The 18,774-nt window shown below is 42.0% G+C and overlaps 1 long non-coding RNA gene across 1 annotated transcript in view; it reads right to left on the bottom strand.

Annotated features, from left to right (window-relative positions):
• LOC120539732 overlaps nt 1-18,774 on the bottom strand; it is a 36,907-nt gene that overhangs the window by 13,565 nt on the left and 4,568 nt on the right. Inside the window, exons 5-6 of the long non-coding RNA XR_005635654.1 lie at nt 15,591-15,737; nt 14,377-14,573 (exon numbers count right to left, since the gene is read on the bottom strand). This is a non-coding gene — a long non-coding RNA (uncharacterized LOC120539732). The remainder of the gene's footprint in view (nt 1-14,376; nt 14,574-15,590; nt 15,738-18,774) is intronic.

Here is an 18,774-nt window from a genome sequence, read left to right as displayed (position 1 = left end):
GACATCTGGGCAGAAGAAGGAGGAAAAGGAAACCTGGTGGTGGAATGAGGAAATACAGGAGAGTATACAGAGGAAGAGGATGGCGAAGAAGAAGTGGGATAGTCAGAGAGATGCAGAAAGTAGACAAACGTACAAGGAGATAAGGCGCAAGGTGAAGAGAGAGGTGGTGAAGGCCAAAGAAAAGGCGTATGATGAGTTGTGTGAGAAGTTGGACACTAAGGAGGGAGAAAAGGACCGGTGGGCTACAGAGAGGCTGAGCTGGGAAAGATGTGCAGAAGGTTATGGTGATAAAGGATAAAGATGGAAAAGTACTCACAAGTGAGGAGAGCATGTTGAGCAGATGGAAAAAGTACTTTGAGAGGCTGATGAATGAAGAGAACGAGAGAGAGGAGGTTGGATGATGTGGAGATTGTGAATCAGGAAGTGAAACGGATTAGCAAGGAGGAAATAAGGATGAAGAGGATGAAAAATGGAAAGGCCGTTGGTCCAGATGGCATACCTATAGAAGCATGGAGGTGTTTAGGAGAGATGGCAGTGGAGTTTTTAACCAGATTGTTTAATGGAATCTTGGAAAGTGAGAGGATGCCTGAGGAGTGGAGAAGAAGTGTACTGGTGGGCCGATATTTAAGAATAAGGGGGAAGTGCAGGACTGCAGTAACTACAGGGGGAGAAAACTGATGAGCCACAGCATGAAGTTATGGGAAAGAGTAGTGGAATCTCAGTTAAGAAGTGAGGTGATGATTAGTGAGCAGCAGTTTGGCTTCATGTCAAGAAAGAGCACCACAGATGCAATGTTTGCTCTGAGGATGTTGATGGAGAAGTTTAGAGAGAAGGCCAGAAGGAGTTGCATTGCATCTTTGTGGACCTGAAGATAGCAAATGACAGAGTGACTGAGAGGAGCTGTGGTATTGTATGAGGAAGTCAGGAGTGGCAGAGAAAAACGTAAGAGTTGTACAGGATATTTACGAGGGAAGTGTGACTGTGGTGGGGTCTGCGGTAGGAGTGATGGAGGTGGGATTACATCAGGGGTCGGCTCTGAGCCCTTTCTTATCTCCAATGGTGATGGACAGGCTGACAGACAAAATTAGACAGGAGTCCCCATGGACTGTGATGTCTGCTGATGACATTGTAATCTGTAGTGATAGTAGGGAGCAGGTTGAGGAGACCCTGGAGAGCTGGAGATATGAGAGGAGAGGAATGAAGGTCAGTAGGAACAAAACAGAATATGTGTGTGAATGAGAGGGAGATCAGTAGAGTGGTGAGGATGAGGGAGGTGGGTGAGTTTAAATACTTGGGGTCAACAGCACAGAGTAACAGGGACTGTGGAAGAGAAGTGAAAAAGGGAGTGCAGGCAGGGTGGAGAAGAGTGTCAGGAGTGATCTGTGACAGTGAAGGTCTACAGGACGATAGTGAGACCAGCTATGTTATATGGGCTGGAGACGGTGGCACAGGAGACAGAGCAGGAGGTGGCAGAGTTTAAGATGCTAAGATTTGCATTGGGGGTGACGAGGATGGACAGGATTAGAAATGAGGACATTAGAGGGTCAGCTCAGGTGGGACAGTTGAGAGACAAGGTCAGAGAGGAGAGATGGTATTGGTTTGGACATGTGCAGAGGAGAGATGCTGTGTATATTGGGAGAAGGATGCAAAGGATAGAGCTGCCAGGGAAGAGGAAAAGAGGAAGGCCTAAGAGGAGGTTTATGGATGTGGTGAGAGAGGACATGCAGGTGATGGGGGTGACAGAACAAGATGATGAGGACAGGAAGATATGAAGGAAGATGATCCGCTGTGGCAACACCTAAAGAGAGCAGCCAAAAAAGAAGAAGAAGAAGAAGATTACTTCTACAAACTGCTGTTCTTGTGCTCTGCTATGGATTGTTACAGTGTATGTATACCTGCCATAATTTACCAATTAAATTACTGACAGCTCAGCTGCCAATCATTCAGTCATTCAAAAGTCGTCAGAAGCAAACAGCTGTACTGCTTAAATCAGTAAATATATCTAAAAAATACCTTTTAAAAACCACACTTATATTAAGTTAAAAAGTGTACTAAAAAGTAAAAAATAAGTCTCGTAAAATTAAAGGTGGCTGCTTTTGTAAGATTTTAAGAAGTGTGTTTTGAATGTTGATTGATGAAAAGTGCCCACGCTTTTATTTTGTGATGTATGAGAGACGTATTTTTTTACTTTTTAGTACACTTTTTTGGTTTTAAAATTTTTTTTTTCTATATATATTATTTTCAACTTTTTAGTCATGGGTTTGTTCCAGTTAATTTTGTAATCGATATTTTAACACTTCTTTTAACATTTACATTTACTAGCGATATCTATTGGTGAAATCTTGAACTACAGTAATCCCTCCTCGATCGTGGGGGTTGCGTTCCCAGAGCCCCCCGCAATAGGTGAAAATCCTCAAAGTCGAAACCATATGTTTGTATAGTTATTTTTATATATTTTAAGACCTTAGAAACATTCCCACACTGTTTATAAATATTCTCCACACAGTTATACAGTAAACCCTCGTTTATCACGGTTAATCCGCTCCAGACAGATAAATGAATTTCCACGAAGTAGTATTCTTTATGTATAAATCTAATATTTTCGCAGTTAGAGCCTTGAAAACCTGTTTACGACCTTCTAAATATGTTTTTTTAACATTATTAGAGCCCTCTAGACCTGAAATAACACCCTTTAGTCTAAAGTGTAAACTGTGCTCCATGACAAGACAGAGATGACAGTTCTTTCTCACAATTAAAAGAATGCAAACATATCATCTTCAAAGGAGCACCGTCAGGAGCGGAGAATGTCAGAGAGAGAGAGAAAAGTAAACAATCAAAAATCAATACGGGTTGTTGGGCTTTTAAGTATACAAAGCAGCGCAGCGATAAAGCGGCCGCAATGAAGGGATCGATGTGAAGGTAGCCTTTCAGCATTTTTTAGAGGAGCGTCCGTATCTTCTAAGCAAACAGCACCTCCGTCAGGAGCAGAGAATGTCAGAGAGAGTGAGAGAGACAGAGAAAAGCAAACAATCAAAAATCAAAACGGGCTGTTAGAGCTTTAAAGTGTGCGAAGCACTGAGTGGGAAGCATATCGTATATCATTGAGGAGTTTCATTTAATACGTAATACGTGCTCTGATTGGGTAGCTTCTCAGCCATCTGCCAATAGCATCCCATGTATGAAATCAACTGGGCAAACAAACTGAGGAAGCATGAACCATAAATTAAAAGACCCATTGTCCGCAGAAATCCACAAACCAGCGAAAAATCCATAATATATATTTAGATATGCTTACATTTAAAATCCTCGCTGGAGTGAAGCTGCGAAAGTCGAATCGCAAAATATCGAGGGATTACTGTATTCTTCATATGAAAATTTCATTGTTTAATTAAAAGGGATTAATTGATAAATTAGTGAAACTGATTATTGATTTATGTATTGTCATCAGAAGTGAGTATTTGTACAACATTTCAAGTTATTTGGACAATAGGAAGTGGGTTAAATATCGATTACAAGATTAGTACCAGATAACAAACAGGTGAAGTTAAAAGTAGCGTGGTAATAATAATAATAATAATAATAATAATAATAATAATAATAGTAAGCAATCACAAATCTATCAGCTTTATCATTGGATTACATTTATTTTAATTAAATGACAGCATTTGGCTATAACTCCTTATATGGCCATTACATTCATCAAAATTAAAAACATCAATAAACAATTTATAACATTGTTCTTTAATCAGTAGACCCATTCATTAAAAACAGAACTGTTTATTGCTAAGAGTTTGGCATTTTATAATACAACTAGGAAAATACCCGCGCTTCGCAGCGGAGAAGTAGTGTGTTAAAAAAGCAATGAAAAAGAAAAGGAAACATTTTAAAAATAACGTAACATGATTGTCAATGTAATTGTTTTGTCACTGTTATGAGTGTTGCTGTCATATATATATATACACACTGTGGTCCTCGGCCGGGGCTGGAGCCCGGCCGGGACACCCAGGAGGACCAGAGGAGGGCTTGTGCCTCCTCCAGACCGTGAGGGGGCGATCGCCCTGGTTGTATTGGGGGCGACGGGTAGACGGCTTGGCAGCCCAACCCTGTAGGGGCCCGTGGCCAACGCCAGGCGGCGCCCAGGTGCCTGAGGAACCCTGGAGCCCAGCACTTCCGCCACACCAGGAAGGGCTGTGGGGAAGACGACAGGGGACACCCGGACAGCTTCCGGGTGCGCAGCCGGCACTTCCGCCACACTAGTGTGTGGCTAGGACTGATTGCCGGGAAGCAGCTGGAGCCCATCCGAGTTCCCATTTAAGGGGCCGCCTCCCTCCAGTCAGAGGCAGAAGTCAGGTGGAAGAGGACGGAGCTGGAGGGAGGACTAGAGGCGGCCAGGAGAAAGGCACTGGAAGAGTGTGGCCTGGACATTGGGGGAATCAGTGCTGGAGGTACTGGGGTGTGTGAGTGCACAAAAACTTGTATATAGTATTGTAAATAAACGGTGTGTGGTGGAACTATGTTGTCCGTCTGTCTGTGTCCGGGTCCCAGTCCACAACACACACACACATATATAAACATATATATACATGTACTCATATACACATATATATCTACATATATACATAAACACATATATATATATATACACACTTACATAAATCCACATATATATACATATCTACACACATACATATACAGACGTACATATACATACACATACATATACAAATACAACCACATATATCTATGTGGATCTACCTCGGACGTCAGGGCTAGTGGCGAAGCCTCTCATGTTGCACCATGGCATGTGGTTCATTTATTTGACAGTATGTAGATCGGGGTGTATATATATATATATCTACAAACCGGATTCCAAAAAAGTTGGGACACTAAACAAATTGTGAATAAAAACTGAATGCAATGATGTGGAGATGGCAAATGTCAATATTTTATCTGTAATAGAACGTAGATGACAGATCAAACGTTTAATCCGAGTAAATGTATCATTTTAAAGGAAAAATATGTTGATTCAAAGTTTCACGGTGTCAACAAATCACAAAAAAGTTGGGACAAGTAGCAATAAGAGGCTGGAAAAAGTAAATTTGAGCATAACGAAGAGCTGGAAGACCAATAAACACTAATTAGGTCAATTGGAAACATGATTGGGTATAAAAAGAGCTTCTCAGAGTGGCAGTGTCTCTCAGAAGCCAAGATGGGTAGAGGATCACCAATTCCCACAATGTTGCGCAGAAAGATAGTGGAGCAATATCAGAAAGGTGTTACTCAACGAAAAATTGCAAAGACTTTGCATCTATCATCATCAACTGTGCATAACATCATCCGAAGATTCAGAGAATCTGGAACAGTCTCTATGCGTAAGGGACAAGGCCGTAAAACCATACTGGATGCCCGTGATCTCCGGGCCCTTAAACGACACTGCACCACAAACAGGAATGCTACTGTAAAGGAAGTCACAGAATGGGCTCAGGAATACTTCCAGAAACCATTGTCAGTGAACACAATCCACTGTCCCAACTTTTTTGGGATTTGTTGACACCATGAAATTCTGAATCAACATATTTTTCCCTTAAAATGATACATTTTCTCAGTTTAAACTTTTGTTCCGTGATTTATGTGCTATTCTGAATAAAATATTAGAAGTTGGCACCTCCACATCATTGCATTCAGTTTTTATTCACGATTAGTATAGTGTCCCAACTTTTTTGGAATCCGGTTTGTATATATATATATATATATACTAGCCAAATACCCGCGCTTTGCAGCGGAGAAGTAGTGTGTTAAAGAAGTTATGAAAAAGAAAAGGAAACATTTTGAAAATAACGTAACATGATTGTCAATGTAATTGTTTTGTCATTGATATGAGTGTTGTTGTCATATCTATCTATATATACTGTATATATATATATATATATATATATATATATATATACACACACAGACACACACACACACACATATATATATAGCAAAATACCCGCGCTTCGCAGCGGCGACGTACTGCATTAAAACTTTTATTAAGAAGAAAATTAAACCTTTTTAAACTGAGGGAAAATATGCCAATAATTATTTGTTAATGATCTCTTTGTATACCACATTGTGAGTTCGGCCCTCCTGTTGTAATCTGACCAAGCTGTGTGCTGAGCTTACTCTGAGCATGTAACGTACAGTCGGCCATGTGAACAGTAATCTTGTCTCAAATCTCACAGCTTGGATTGCTGCTGTCATAATCGGTTTGAGTTTCATGGTTTGTTTCAATGACGACAGTATTTGTAGGACTTGTTGTGTTGAAGTGACATTCGGCATCTCTCAAGCGTTGTAAGCACACAACCAGTTTCATCAATAAAATCACATCCAGTTTTTGAGAGTTTAAACATTCATAAACATCAAAGTGTCCACTACTGAAATTGTCTCCTGTCAATCTAAGATGTTTAAGAGGCATTGGCGGTTGCCGAAAGTTGTAAAATATTTGGCCATTTCGGTACACTTGAAAGTGACAACCGAACAATTCAGCGGCAGCCATCAACTCACATGCAGATCCATAGGTGAAGGGCTTAAGCATTTCACTCTTCTAGTGCTCCTGTGTAGAATAATTATCTCCTGTACCGTCATCAGTCCACACCTTGAACCTTTGCCAGTCATTCAATACATAAGACAGAATGTTCCTCCGGATATCAAGAGTGAGCCTGATATGGCCGTGCAATATGTAACACAGAGAATGGAAAAGGTAGGTGCCATCTCCGGGCATGGAAACCACTCGGTAAGTGACAGTTCTTTGCTCGATAGTGATCATCTAGATAGACATGGTAATGGGGGTTGGAATGATAAAGGAAATGGGTACCCGAGCAATGTAAAGTAAGTGTAAAATACCTACATAACAACTATAATCGTAATAAATGAACAATAAAACAGCGGAGAAGCCGTGGATTAAATAAGAAGGCTGTAGTTATCAGCAGGGAGACGGGAATCCCGTGGCGAAGCAAGGAAGGGAATGAAGAGACCGGAGCGACGGACGGTCTTATATAGGCAGGCAGCCAACAACGTGGGAGGCGAGATGGGGGACCCAATACCACCTCACACGGTGACCGAGGTGCAGGCTATGGATGTATATATGTACGTAAGTAGGACTCAGTTAGCGTTGGGAACCCGTGTACCAAATTTCTTGAAGATGGGCCCATAAGTAACAAAGACTGTTGAAAAGTTCAATATGGCGGCCGACAGTGGCATCATACCACCGAAATAAGTACATACAATGGTTTTGGTTAGTGCAGGGAAGCCGTCTACCAAATTTTGAGAAGATGGGGCCATAAATAAGAAAGTTCAACATGGCGGACGTTGTTGACCGTTATGACCGTTACGCGTAGAATTTCGAAATGAAACCTGCTTAACTTTTGTAAGTAAGCTGTAAGGAATGAGCCTGTCAAATTTCAGCTTTCTACCTACACGGGAAGTTGGAAAATTAGTGATGTTTGGAAAATTCAATATGGCGGCCGACAGTGGCGTCAAACCACTGAAACAAGTACTTACATCGGTTTTGGTTAGCGCAGGGAAGCCGTCTACCAAATTTCATGAAGATGGGGCCATAAATAAGAAAGTTCAACACGGCAGACGTTGTCGACTGTTATCGACCGTTATGACCGTTACATGTAGAATTTCGAAATGAAACCTGCTTAACTTTTGTAAGTAATCTGTAAGGAATGAGCCTGCCAAATTTCAGCTTTCTACCTACATGGGAAGTTGGAGAATTAGTGATGAGTCAGTCAGTCAGTCAGTCAGTAGAAAAAAAATATTTAGAAAAATCTAAATAAAGTGAATTAGAAATTGCACAAAAATGACTCCTGCAATATTTTCCTATCACATATATGAGTTTTCTAAGCATTCAGTACTTTAATGGAGAGTCTTTGTGCATCTATGGCAATAGAATTAGCCATCAAATATTAAAACAATGAACTGATATTGGGCTGAAAAGCACTTAATGTAAGTAAAAATAGGCATTTATCTTAAATTCATGCAGATTCTTAAATGTGCTACAGTTTTGATTTGCAGTTTACTGAACGTACTTTTCCATGACTTTTTACGGTGTATGCTTGCTTACTGTACAAGCGACTTTGTCCAAAGTTCTGTTTTGTGCTGCGCCTCACAGCCTGAGTCGCTGACGCTGATGAATGTTGTCGAGTTATCGACAGTCTCAGACTCTCTTCCTCCTTTTGCCCCAATGCCCCTTCACTAAGGACCCCTTTATAAACGGCACTGCGATGTCTCATCGTCTCGTCCAGTAAATCTTAGAAAGTTAACTTAAGTTCAGTGTTTGCCTAATTCCATTAGTATATCCATTTCTCTTCGTTATTTCGATTATGATATCATCCTTTACCCCTGTAAGTTAACATGAAGTAAAACTTTCTTAGCTATATCTGTAAATTTGAGCGTTCATTAAATTAGTTTATTAAATAGTCTCACTGCTAGCATGGAAGGTTAGATTACTTCATAAACAGAGCACTGGCGTAGAGTCTTCTGATCGTTGTACACATTCAGCGACCGTATGACCAAATCAGAGAGAAATGAAACAAGATAAATACGCTTTAAACAAAGAGATTTTCGTTTCCTTGTAATATTAATTTTTCTCTCTATTTTTGTGTGAATTGTTTTGCTTTCAAATTTACTAAAACTTTTAAATCAAAGGTATTTGGATTGTGGGATTATTTGAACCTGAATTGCTCTATGAAGTGAGCTAAAAGTTAATTTTGGACAAACACAGCAACACATTTTGTCAGAAAACTGCCATTGGAGGACTTTTAACTGAGAACTACGAAACTGCCATCTGAGGTCTTGTAGTCAGAACTGAACTAACGAGCTCTCCGATTTATGTATGATCAGAGCTGAACGCTAAAGACGCTGCATCTGAATTTAAAGCGCCTGTGACAGAACACAAAGGCATCACACACAATTGTTTCTGTTGTCCAAGGATAAAGAAGTTTGCCAAGTGAACCCTGCGATTATGATGTGGCTGCTGTTGAGAATCTATGACCTAGAAATGCTGTGCAGTTTTAAAGATGTCTGAACTGAGCCTGAGTGAAATCCCAGGGAGTGATCGGAGTCCGGCCTCAAATGCGGATCGATTCAATTAACTTAATGATCACACAAAGAGAAGGCAGCTTTCTGATCGTACAACTGAAATCAAAGCCTTCAAAGGCGATCCTACAATATCAAAACTGTATGAAGCAGACTTTTGTGATATGTCGGGTGAACCTGAAGTGCTGAATGGAATAATTTTTTTGAGTAAAGATAACGCAAAGGAAAAACAGTTTACTTCCAAATCTGAGATTTGCAATGAGTTTGGTGTGAGGACAGTGACAGTGGCTTTATGGAACTAACAAATATGGCGTCCATTTAATTAGCAGCAAATCAAACTCGCATATTACAAATGCAAAAACAGGACAATATAGAAGTTAGCACCCCTCAGGCGTCACACAAAAACGTTTTTTACCATCACAGACAACTGCTGTGGCAGCAGCACCTTCATCGATAGTCAAGCTTAAATGTTCAGACGTCCTAAGAGCTTAAAGCAGACAGAGAAGAGCAAACAACATCTAGCACAGGATCTGCGTGATGTGCGTCAGTTCATGCAGAAGCAAACAGAAAGCCACAATGCAGTTGCTGAAGCCGCTGAAATGTTTGTCCAGCAAAGTCACAAGCAAAATAAACCTCCAGCAGCAATGAGTAGTAGAAGAGTACCAATTGTCACACACGTGCGATTAGGGGACAGTCAAAAGGCTTGATGGCACATGAAAGAACAAGAGAAGGGGAACTGGAGCGAGGCGCTAATGCTTTCTCTCCTTTCAATTTACAGAAAAACACCCAAATAAAATTCTTCTAGCAGACATAACGCTTCAGTATCCACCGTCATCCAGACGACTCCATGGAATTACTTCACTTCCGCTCTCCTCCCGATGACCTCAGTTCCGTTCCTCTGCGTCTGGCCACTGAACTCTACGTCACCCCACTATTGATGTCACTTCCGCCCCTTTAATTGTACTTCCCATATCGACTCCATAAAAGCTTTGAGAATTCATGTTATTTTGTCAAATGTGTGACTGAACTGGAACCTACAGCCAGTATACAGGGAGGCTCCCCAACACTTAATCTGTGTCTCTGTGCTTTTGTTTCATCACACAATATATGACGGTGACCCTGTGACATTTACATCTTTCATAAGAGCATTTGATTACACTGTGAACAATGTGCTTGATAAAAGATCGAGATAAATGACGGTACACTAGCGGGCGGCCACAAGTCCTCATTTAAAATTGTGGATTGTGATCACCAGATCAGGGTTCTTGGAAAGCAAGGCTGTTACTTCAAAGGTATTAAGGTAAAGAGCTGAAAAGAGTAAACGCATACATGGAAAGAGCATTGCAATGGCCGCAAGTTAAATCAGAAGATTGAGAAGTGAGGGACAATGCAGGTTTTACTGCCACTTTAGACGCCGAGTACAGAAATGTATCTGACAACAGCACAAATAGCTCTGCTATCTCATCACAGCTCCCATATCACATAAGAATTAGATGGAGAGATACAACTTACAACATTGAAGAAAATACTGGAGAATTTTCTGATGTGTCGGATCTCTTGAATCGAGAGGCAGGTATCACTCTGAACCCTTTGATTGGATTTGAAGGTACACAGAGAAGAAAGAAAAGACTGACAGGAGAAAGCTTTCCCTGGCGTGCGGCCCGAGAGGAGTCCCTTTCACTACTGGCGTTACTGATGCTGCTGAAAAGGTGACTTAAGACTCCCTCGTCAAAAAGACTCTGACAGCTGCCTGTCCCTTTAATAAGGCTGGAGTGTCTGGCAGTGACAAGCAGAATGCAGTAAAATGAAAGAACTGCACACAAAGACAGAACTGACATTTTAAAATCTAAAGATTTATGCTTTCATTGTCTCAAACAGGGGAGCCTTGGTAAGAACCGTGGAGAAAAAAAATGAACCGTCAATTATGTTCTCTGCAGCATTCTGACATCCTGCATATCAAAAAAGAGTAAGGAGGACCTGAGAAGAGAATCTGTGCTCTTAGTGGGGCTGGAGAAGAACACGCACTGTCTGTGGACCTGTCAAGGTAAAACCTAACAAGAGCCAAACCTACGCGGGAACATACACCTTTATAGACCGTGTTAGGACAGCGAAAATCTTCAAAGACAGGTAAACCTTCACGGAAGAAGATGTCAAGTGTTCAAGATGTCAATGATGTTTCAAAAATGCCAACCAAATGTTCAATTTGATCAGATTTGCAAGTCTGGGCTCTCTGTGAGAACACACATATTGATTTGTCAAAGGTCAACACACACAGCTTCCATTTCAGTGCACAGCCACGCACAACACCAACCACATCATCAAGTTTGCAGGGATGATGAAACAGCATACAGAGATGAGGTGGAACGACTGTCTGCATGGTGTGAAGACAACAATCTACCTCTCAGTGTCGACAAGACAAAAGAGATAATCGGAAAATCACATCCTGCCCACATCCCACTCAGCATCAACAGTTTAGATGTGGAGGCTGTTAGGAGTACCAAGTTCCTCGGTGTGCAAATAACTGAGGAACTTAGGTGGACGCATATCCTCATCACTCATCAAGAAAGCCCAGCAGAGACTACACTTCCTGATGCGGCTGAAGCGAGCAAGTCTTCCCCCTTCCATCCTCACCATCTTCTACAGAGGCACCATTGAAAGTGTCCTGACCAGCTGCATCACGGTCTGGTACGGCAACTGAAACATATCTGACCGCAAGCGCCTGCAAAGGACAGTGAAGACAGCAGAGAACATTATTGGGGTGCCTCTCCCTTCACTACAGGACATATTTTACAAATGCAGTGTCTGCAAGGTCTGAGGCATTGTGTGGGACCCCCTTACACCCCTCACATGGACTTTTCTCACTTCTGCTATCCAACAGAAGATACCTCAGCATCAGAGCCAGATCTGCCAGGCTGCAGGCGAGTTTTTACCCCCAAGCTGTCAGACTCCTTAACACCAGGCTGCCCCCGGGATCTTCTACACGGTCTCAACCACCTCGAAAAACAGAACTTTTATACACGTGAGCCGCTGTCCTGTGAAGACGAGTGTGCAGGTAGGAAAGAACTGAAGATCTCATAGCGACCTTGAAGGATTACGACACTCTTGATATCCTTCTGCTGTGAAACATTCTGACCTGTCATTGTTTACAAGTCTTAAACAACTATTAGCATACACTGATAATATCCATATCATCTATATCTATTATTTATTATTTATTTATTATATTACATATCTATGGACTATATGTATGTATCTAGATTGCAAATACCTTACATTGTATCAATGTTCATATTGCTAACTACACGTCAATATTGCTGCTACTTCTTTGTCTTGTCTTGTTTGTGTTTTAATTTTAAATATAAATTTTAATTCTATTTTTAATTTATTATTTGCACTTCATGTTGTTACACTGTGGACCCGGAGCTTCACAATTTCGTCTATCTGTATACTTGTATATGGCTGAGATGACAATAAAGTTCACTTTGACTTTGACAGAGAGAATATTAAACGGCAGGACGACGTTGTGAAGTGGACATGTCTTAAGGAGGTACGCCTTCCTTTTATAGACTCAGAAGTTGGTCGTATAATAGGAACCGACAACCCAAACAATCTTGGAGCCGTGTAAATCATACCTAGCAGAGCAGAGGGACCTCACCTTGTGAAGACTGCACTTGGATGGATGGTCGACAGGCCATACAAGGAAACTGATGACCTCACCACACACACTAGTAAGCCATTTAAACGTTCAGTCGATCGTGTGTCAATAATAGAAATAGAAGAGATGTTATACCGACAGTACAATTCAGACTTTCCAGAGCATTGCTGAGATGTGTCGCAGGAGGACATCAAGTTCATGTGCAGAGCCTCAGAGTCTGCGAGGCTGGTTGGTGCCCACTATTGTGTACAGTAAATCTGCCTTTAAAAGATGAAACACTTAAAATGACGGTCGCTGTATTGCAGAAGAGTGCGTTACTGGACTCCACAAAGTTTCCACAAAGACTATAAAGCTTTCATGAGAGACATTAAAGAGAAGGTTTACGCTGTCGAGCTAAACAAAGAAATCCTGAATTATAATGAATGGAGAGTGCGGTTCATTCCACATCACGGTGTGTATCATCCAAAGAAAAATCAGGCTGGAGTGGTTTTTGATAGCACAGCCACCTACCAGGTGACTTCACTCAATGAACGACGACTGAAAGGTCCCGGCCTAACTAACACACTCATTGGTGTCTTCACAAGATTCAGAGAGGAGCCAGTGGCATAAATGGCGGACATTAAATCAATGATCTGCGGTAGGCTGGTGCCCTGCCCGGGGTTTGTTTCCTGCCTTGCGCCCTGTGTTGGCTGGGATTGGCTCTAGCAGACCCCCGTGACCCTGTAGTTAGGATATAGCAGGTTGGATTATGGATGCATGGATTAAATCAATGATCTACCAAGATAAAGTCCCAGATAAAGTCACTGATCATCTTCACTTTCTGTGGTGGCCTGAAGGTAATCTAAGTAAACACTTGGAAGAATTTTAAATGGCAGAACATCTTTTCTTCACCCACTTGTGTTTCTTATGCTTTGTGTAGAACAGCCCAAGATGCTAGAGAAACATTTCCTAAGGAAGCTGTGCTCCATAACTTCTATGTAGGTGACTGTTTAAAGTCAGTGGCAACAGAACAGCAAGCAATAAAGCTGGCAAAAGATCTCCAAGCTCTATGTCTCAGAGGAGGATACCACCTGAGCAAGAGGCTGAGTAACAGCAGAGAAGTTTTATTGTCTATCCCTGAAGAAGACAGAGATCTTAAAGAAAAGGATTTAGACTTGAGCTGCAGTCTGCTATCAAAAGAACGGGCCCTGGGCGTCCAGTGGGGCACCAAAATGGAGAGTTTCAGATTTCATGTAAAGTTACAAGACAAGCCCACTCCAAGGCGTAATATTCTGTATCTGTCGTCACTTCAACCTGTGACCCCCTTGTATTTCCATCACCAGTTCTACTTGTGCAAAGAGAAATGCGGACGGGATGGTGAGGTGGAAGACAAGCATTGCTGAAATGGAAAAAATGTTCATTACTGCCAGCAAATTCAAAGCCTTCATTGCCACCTGATTGTTGTGTCTTGTGCTCTACGCTGCTCTGGATTATCCACACAAATGACAGATTTGTGATTTCTAGAGTGTCATCTGTCGGCCCTACATAGTAGTAAGGATTTTGATTTATACTGAGAAGTTGCATTACATTCATTAAATAAATATGTAATTGTAGTTAACCAAAAATTAGAACAGAAAACTGAAATGCTTATCCACTACCTATGAGAATCCAAAGACCTCCTGACCTCTTTGGCCCTTGGACTCGCCTGCTGTCATCCATCTCTTTTCTTATCCCTTCCCTGCACTGAGACACCATGCTCCTGCTCTCCAACATTCCGTCTTTTCCTCCTCCTCCTGTTCCTTTTTCTTTTTTTTGTCTTTTCTACACCAGACTTCTCCTCTTTATTCTCTGGACCCTGCAGAAAAAGTAGGAGAAGAACAATTAGAAAAATTAATATGCTGAGCTTCAAAAGATTTTTTGAAAAGGATGGGCTTGGCTGTGGTGAATACGTATTTTCAGAAGAGGGAGGAGAACAGGGTGACGTATAAGAAGATGCACAGGTAGATGCCATCCTATGCAGAAGAGTTGATCTGAAGGAGATTGAAGACTGCAAAGTGGTGGCAGAGGAAAGTGTAGTTAGACAGCCTAGGATGGTGGTCTGTAGGATGACATTGGAGATCAAGAAGTGGAAGAGAGTGAGGGCAGAGCCAAGGATCAAATGGTGGAAGTTGAAAAAGGAAGACTGCAAGGTTGAGTTCAGGGAGGAGGTGAGACTGGCACTGGATGGCAGTGAAGAGTCTCCAGACAGCTGGTCAACTGCAGCAGATATAGTAAGGGTGACAGCAAGAGTGCTTGGTGTGACATCTAGAAAGATGAAGGAGGTCAAGGAAACCTGGTGGTGGAATGGGGAAATACAGGAGAGTATACAGAGGAAGAGGATGTTGAAGAAGAAGTGGGATAATCAGAGAGATGCAGACAATAAAGAAGAGTACAAGGAGATAAGGCGCAAGGTGAAGAGAGAGGCGGAGAAGGCTAAAGAAAAGGAGTATGATGAGTTGTACGAGAGGCTGGGCACTAAGGAGGGAGAAAAGGACCGGCGGGCTACACAGAGGGGCAGAGCTGGGAAAGATGTGCAGAAGGTCACGGTGATAAAGGATAAAGATGGAAACGTACTTACAAGCGAGGAGAGTGTGCCAAGCTGATGGGAGACAAGGTTGGCTGATGTGGACATTGTGAATCAGGAAGTGCAAGTGAAGCAGGGAGCAACTAAGATCAGCGGTGAAGACGATGAAGAATGGAAAGGCTGTTGGACCAGGTGACATACCCGTGGAAGCATGGAGGTGTTAGGAGAGATGGCAGTGGAGTTTTTTTCCCAGATTGTTTAATGCTACAATCCCTGAAGCCTGTGACAATACTCGTAATGCCAGCCCACCTTAATTTACTCGCAGCTCCTCATCACTGCGTTAATTGTGTCAATCGGTCGCAGGCAGGCAGCCTGCTATGTCATCACCCACCGAGGCCACTGAAGTCAGACGCACAATTCTCAGAGCTGAAGTCTGTTTATCTGGAAGTGAGGTGTCTGGAATTGTACAGGAAAATAATATCTCGTTATTTGAAAGCCAAACATTTCAAGTGTGTTGTGTGTCTACAACAATCTGTGTAAACGTAAGATGACAGGAAATGTGAGGAAAGAAATGTTGAAGACAAAACTAAACCAGAAAGTTTTTCATGTCATAGTAATAATGACAAAATGCTGACGTGAAGCGTGTAACGTGTGAAGACTGAAGTGCAAATATCAAATAAACACTTTCACAAAGGGCATAACAAAACAAGCGTGTGTGTACAGTAACTCCCCAACATTCGCAGGGCTTACGTCCCCATGAATTGTGAAAAACCGCGACTTTTGGATGTGGTTAATAAAAGCCTCTTAGTTTAAACTCTAAATACAGTATGCCCCCAAAGCTCTTTAATTTCGTTGCAAACTGAGCTTAATACATCAATACATTACCTAAAAACAGAATGTAAAGGTAAACCCGTCTACTGTACAGTACTGTACTGCTATGTCTCTCGCGGTGCTAGAATGTAAAATACCGAGGTTATCGTTATACGTTCTGTAATTCATGCAAGTGCGTTTTCTTTGGTATGCGCTGTCGTTATAAGCAGAGTAAGTACATAATAATTTCATTTAATTAAAATACAGTAAAATGTATGGGTACTCACCAATTATGAATGATAGCGTGTTTCCCCAAAAATAAGACAGTGTCTTAAATTAATTTTAGGTCCAAAAAATGCACTAGGGCTTATTTTCGGGTAGGTCTTATTTTTATTGAAGTTCAAAAAAGTAAGGTACATGTATTCCTGTTCAATAATTACACGTTACAAACTACTGGTACGTTAACGCCTGTTCAACAATCAAATCAACATGTACGGTATTCCTGTTCTACCCAAAAGAATCTGCAATAGCGCTGCGCTGGACGAAGCCCCTGGAGCACACACCTCCCCGCCACGGCAGACAAGCACAGAACATCTTACTCCGAGGTAGTGCCCCAAGTTTCAACCCCGTCAGCTGCCGCTCTTGATCCCTGCGGCCAGCGCTTGGCTGTGAACCCCGAAAAATGCCGCACCTCACCCCTTCCCAAATGAGAAACAGATGAAATGCAGCACCCCTCCCCAGCAGGAAACAAAAGCCCACAGCCACACGCCGACCACAAAGAACGAGAAGAAAGAAAAAACGAGGTTTCCACACTCACACACCGCAGCAGGAAAAACGTGCACCCCAAAAGCCCCCACCAGCGCAGCCGGTATCACAGACTCCCTTGGGCACCCCCTCCTATGTTAACTCTGGTTTACCAATCAACATGTATTCATGTTATACAAACTACAGTCTGTTAACTGCTTCTACATTTATTCAAATACAATCGTCATCTTCTTCTAGAAAATCATCATAACTCTCTCTATCTGAACCTGCGATTCCTTCTTGGATTTCTTTTGACTCCTTTAGAATGAATGGCCCCAACCTCTCATGTGCAGCAATACTGCTCTCCTTAAATGAACACTTCTTGTCCAGGTAACCTGCTCGTAGTGCATTGGCAACACAGCTTTCAGTGATTTTATCCCTTGAATTCTTCACCAAGTCACCACCTATTGCAGCTTAGGCTTCACAAAGTTCCTCCGCTGATTTCTATCCATTCTGGTTTCAATGTAATCATTGACTTCTATTCACAAATGGTCCTTGAACGGCTTGTTTATTGCAATGTCAAGTGTCTGGAGATAGGCTGTCATTCCTGCAGGAACCATCTGATCTATTCTTCTCTCTTTAAATACAATTAATCCGTTCCAGGCCGTGTGAAGTGTATCTAAATACTTTTTTTAAGACTTTTAAGCACAAATATAGTTAATTATACCACAGAATGCACAGTGCAATAGTAAACTAAATGTAAAAACATTAAATAACAGAGAAAACTAACACTGCAAGAGTTTGTGCTATAGCACTACGAACCGCTCGCTATAAACACCTTTCTTTTAATAAGTTTTAAGCACAAGGAAAAAAATGAACATTTGAAAATCCGTAATTTAATAAACCACCAAGAAAAGTAACATTGCAACAATGCACGCTACGAACCGATCGCTGGAAACAGAAGGGAAAACAAAAACAAGCCCAGTGCATTAACTGCCTTCTCTGCCGGCCGTAGGCGTCCAGCCATCTCTCTCCGGCTCTCTCTCGCCCATGCGTGTGTGTGTCGCTCTCTCTCTCACACACCTGTGTGTCGCTCTCTCTCTCTCGCCCATGCGTGTGTGTGTCGCTCTCTCTCTCACACACCTGTGTGTCGCTCTCTCTCTCTCGCCCATGCGTGTGTGTGTCGCTCTCTCTCTCACTCGCTGCACAAGGAATGCACAGGAACAGACTGAACACATGCGGAAATCACTGATGCGCACAAACCAACATGGAAACTGCCTTTTTCGTATACTGAGTGTGTGGTCATGAACAGATGCAAAAGTTTGGTAAACTTTTTGGTCGTAAACCGATTTGTACGTGTTCCGAGATGTTCGTGAACCGAGGTTCTACTGTACTTGTAAAAGCGCCTTACATTGTTATCAGGGCAGCTTCTTGGCTAAATACAGCAGCTCTCGGGACAGATGCAAAAATGGCAGATTAGCAGTAGGCCTTATTTTCAGGGTAGGGCTTATATTAGTGGTACATCAGAAATTACTGCTAGGTCTTACTTTTGGGGAAACATGGTATTGATGATGATGATGATGATGAAATTGCTGTGCAGTACAATGCAGAGGATTTAAAACTCCTCAGGTGGCACCTCTGCTTCAGGTGCTTCAGGAGTTGTATCTTTGGACGGGTCTTCTTCTGGTGGGGTTTCGTGCTGACTTTTCTTTATAGGTTTCAGGAACATTGTGATGAGAAGTTGCTACATTGTCTCCTGTAGTGAACTGCTGATACAATTTCCGTGCTTTCTCATGGATGATGTTTTAAACTTCTTCTAGCGCTTAGGCTCAGTTCCTTAGAAGGTGCAGGGTGATTCATCGACATCTTGTGTGTTAAAGAAGAACAAAACAATAACAAAATGGAAAACATGAGAACACTCGGCTGGAGACGCATCACA

This window comes from Polypterus senegalus, chromosome 11, assembly GCF_016835505.1.
Source record: "Polypterus senegalus isolate Bchr_013 chromosome 11, ASM1683550v1, whole genome shotgun sequence".
Lineage (NCBI taxonomy): Eukaryota > Metazoa > Chordata > Cladistia > Polypteriformes > Polypteridae > Polypterus > Polypterus senegalus.
The sequence above is the reverse complement of the archived record's forward strand: the minus strand, read 5'-3'. Positions and strand labels throughout refer to the sequence as shown.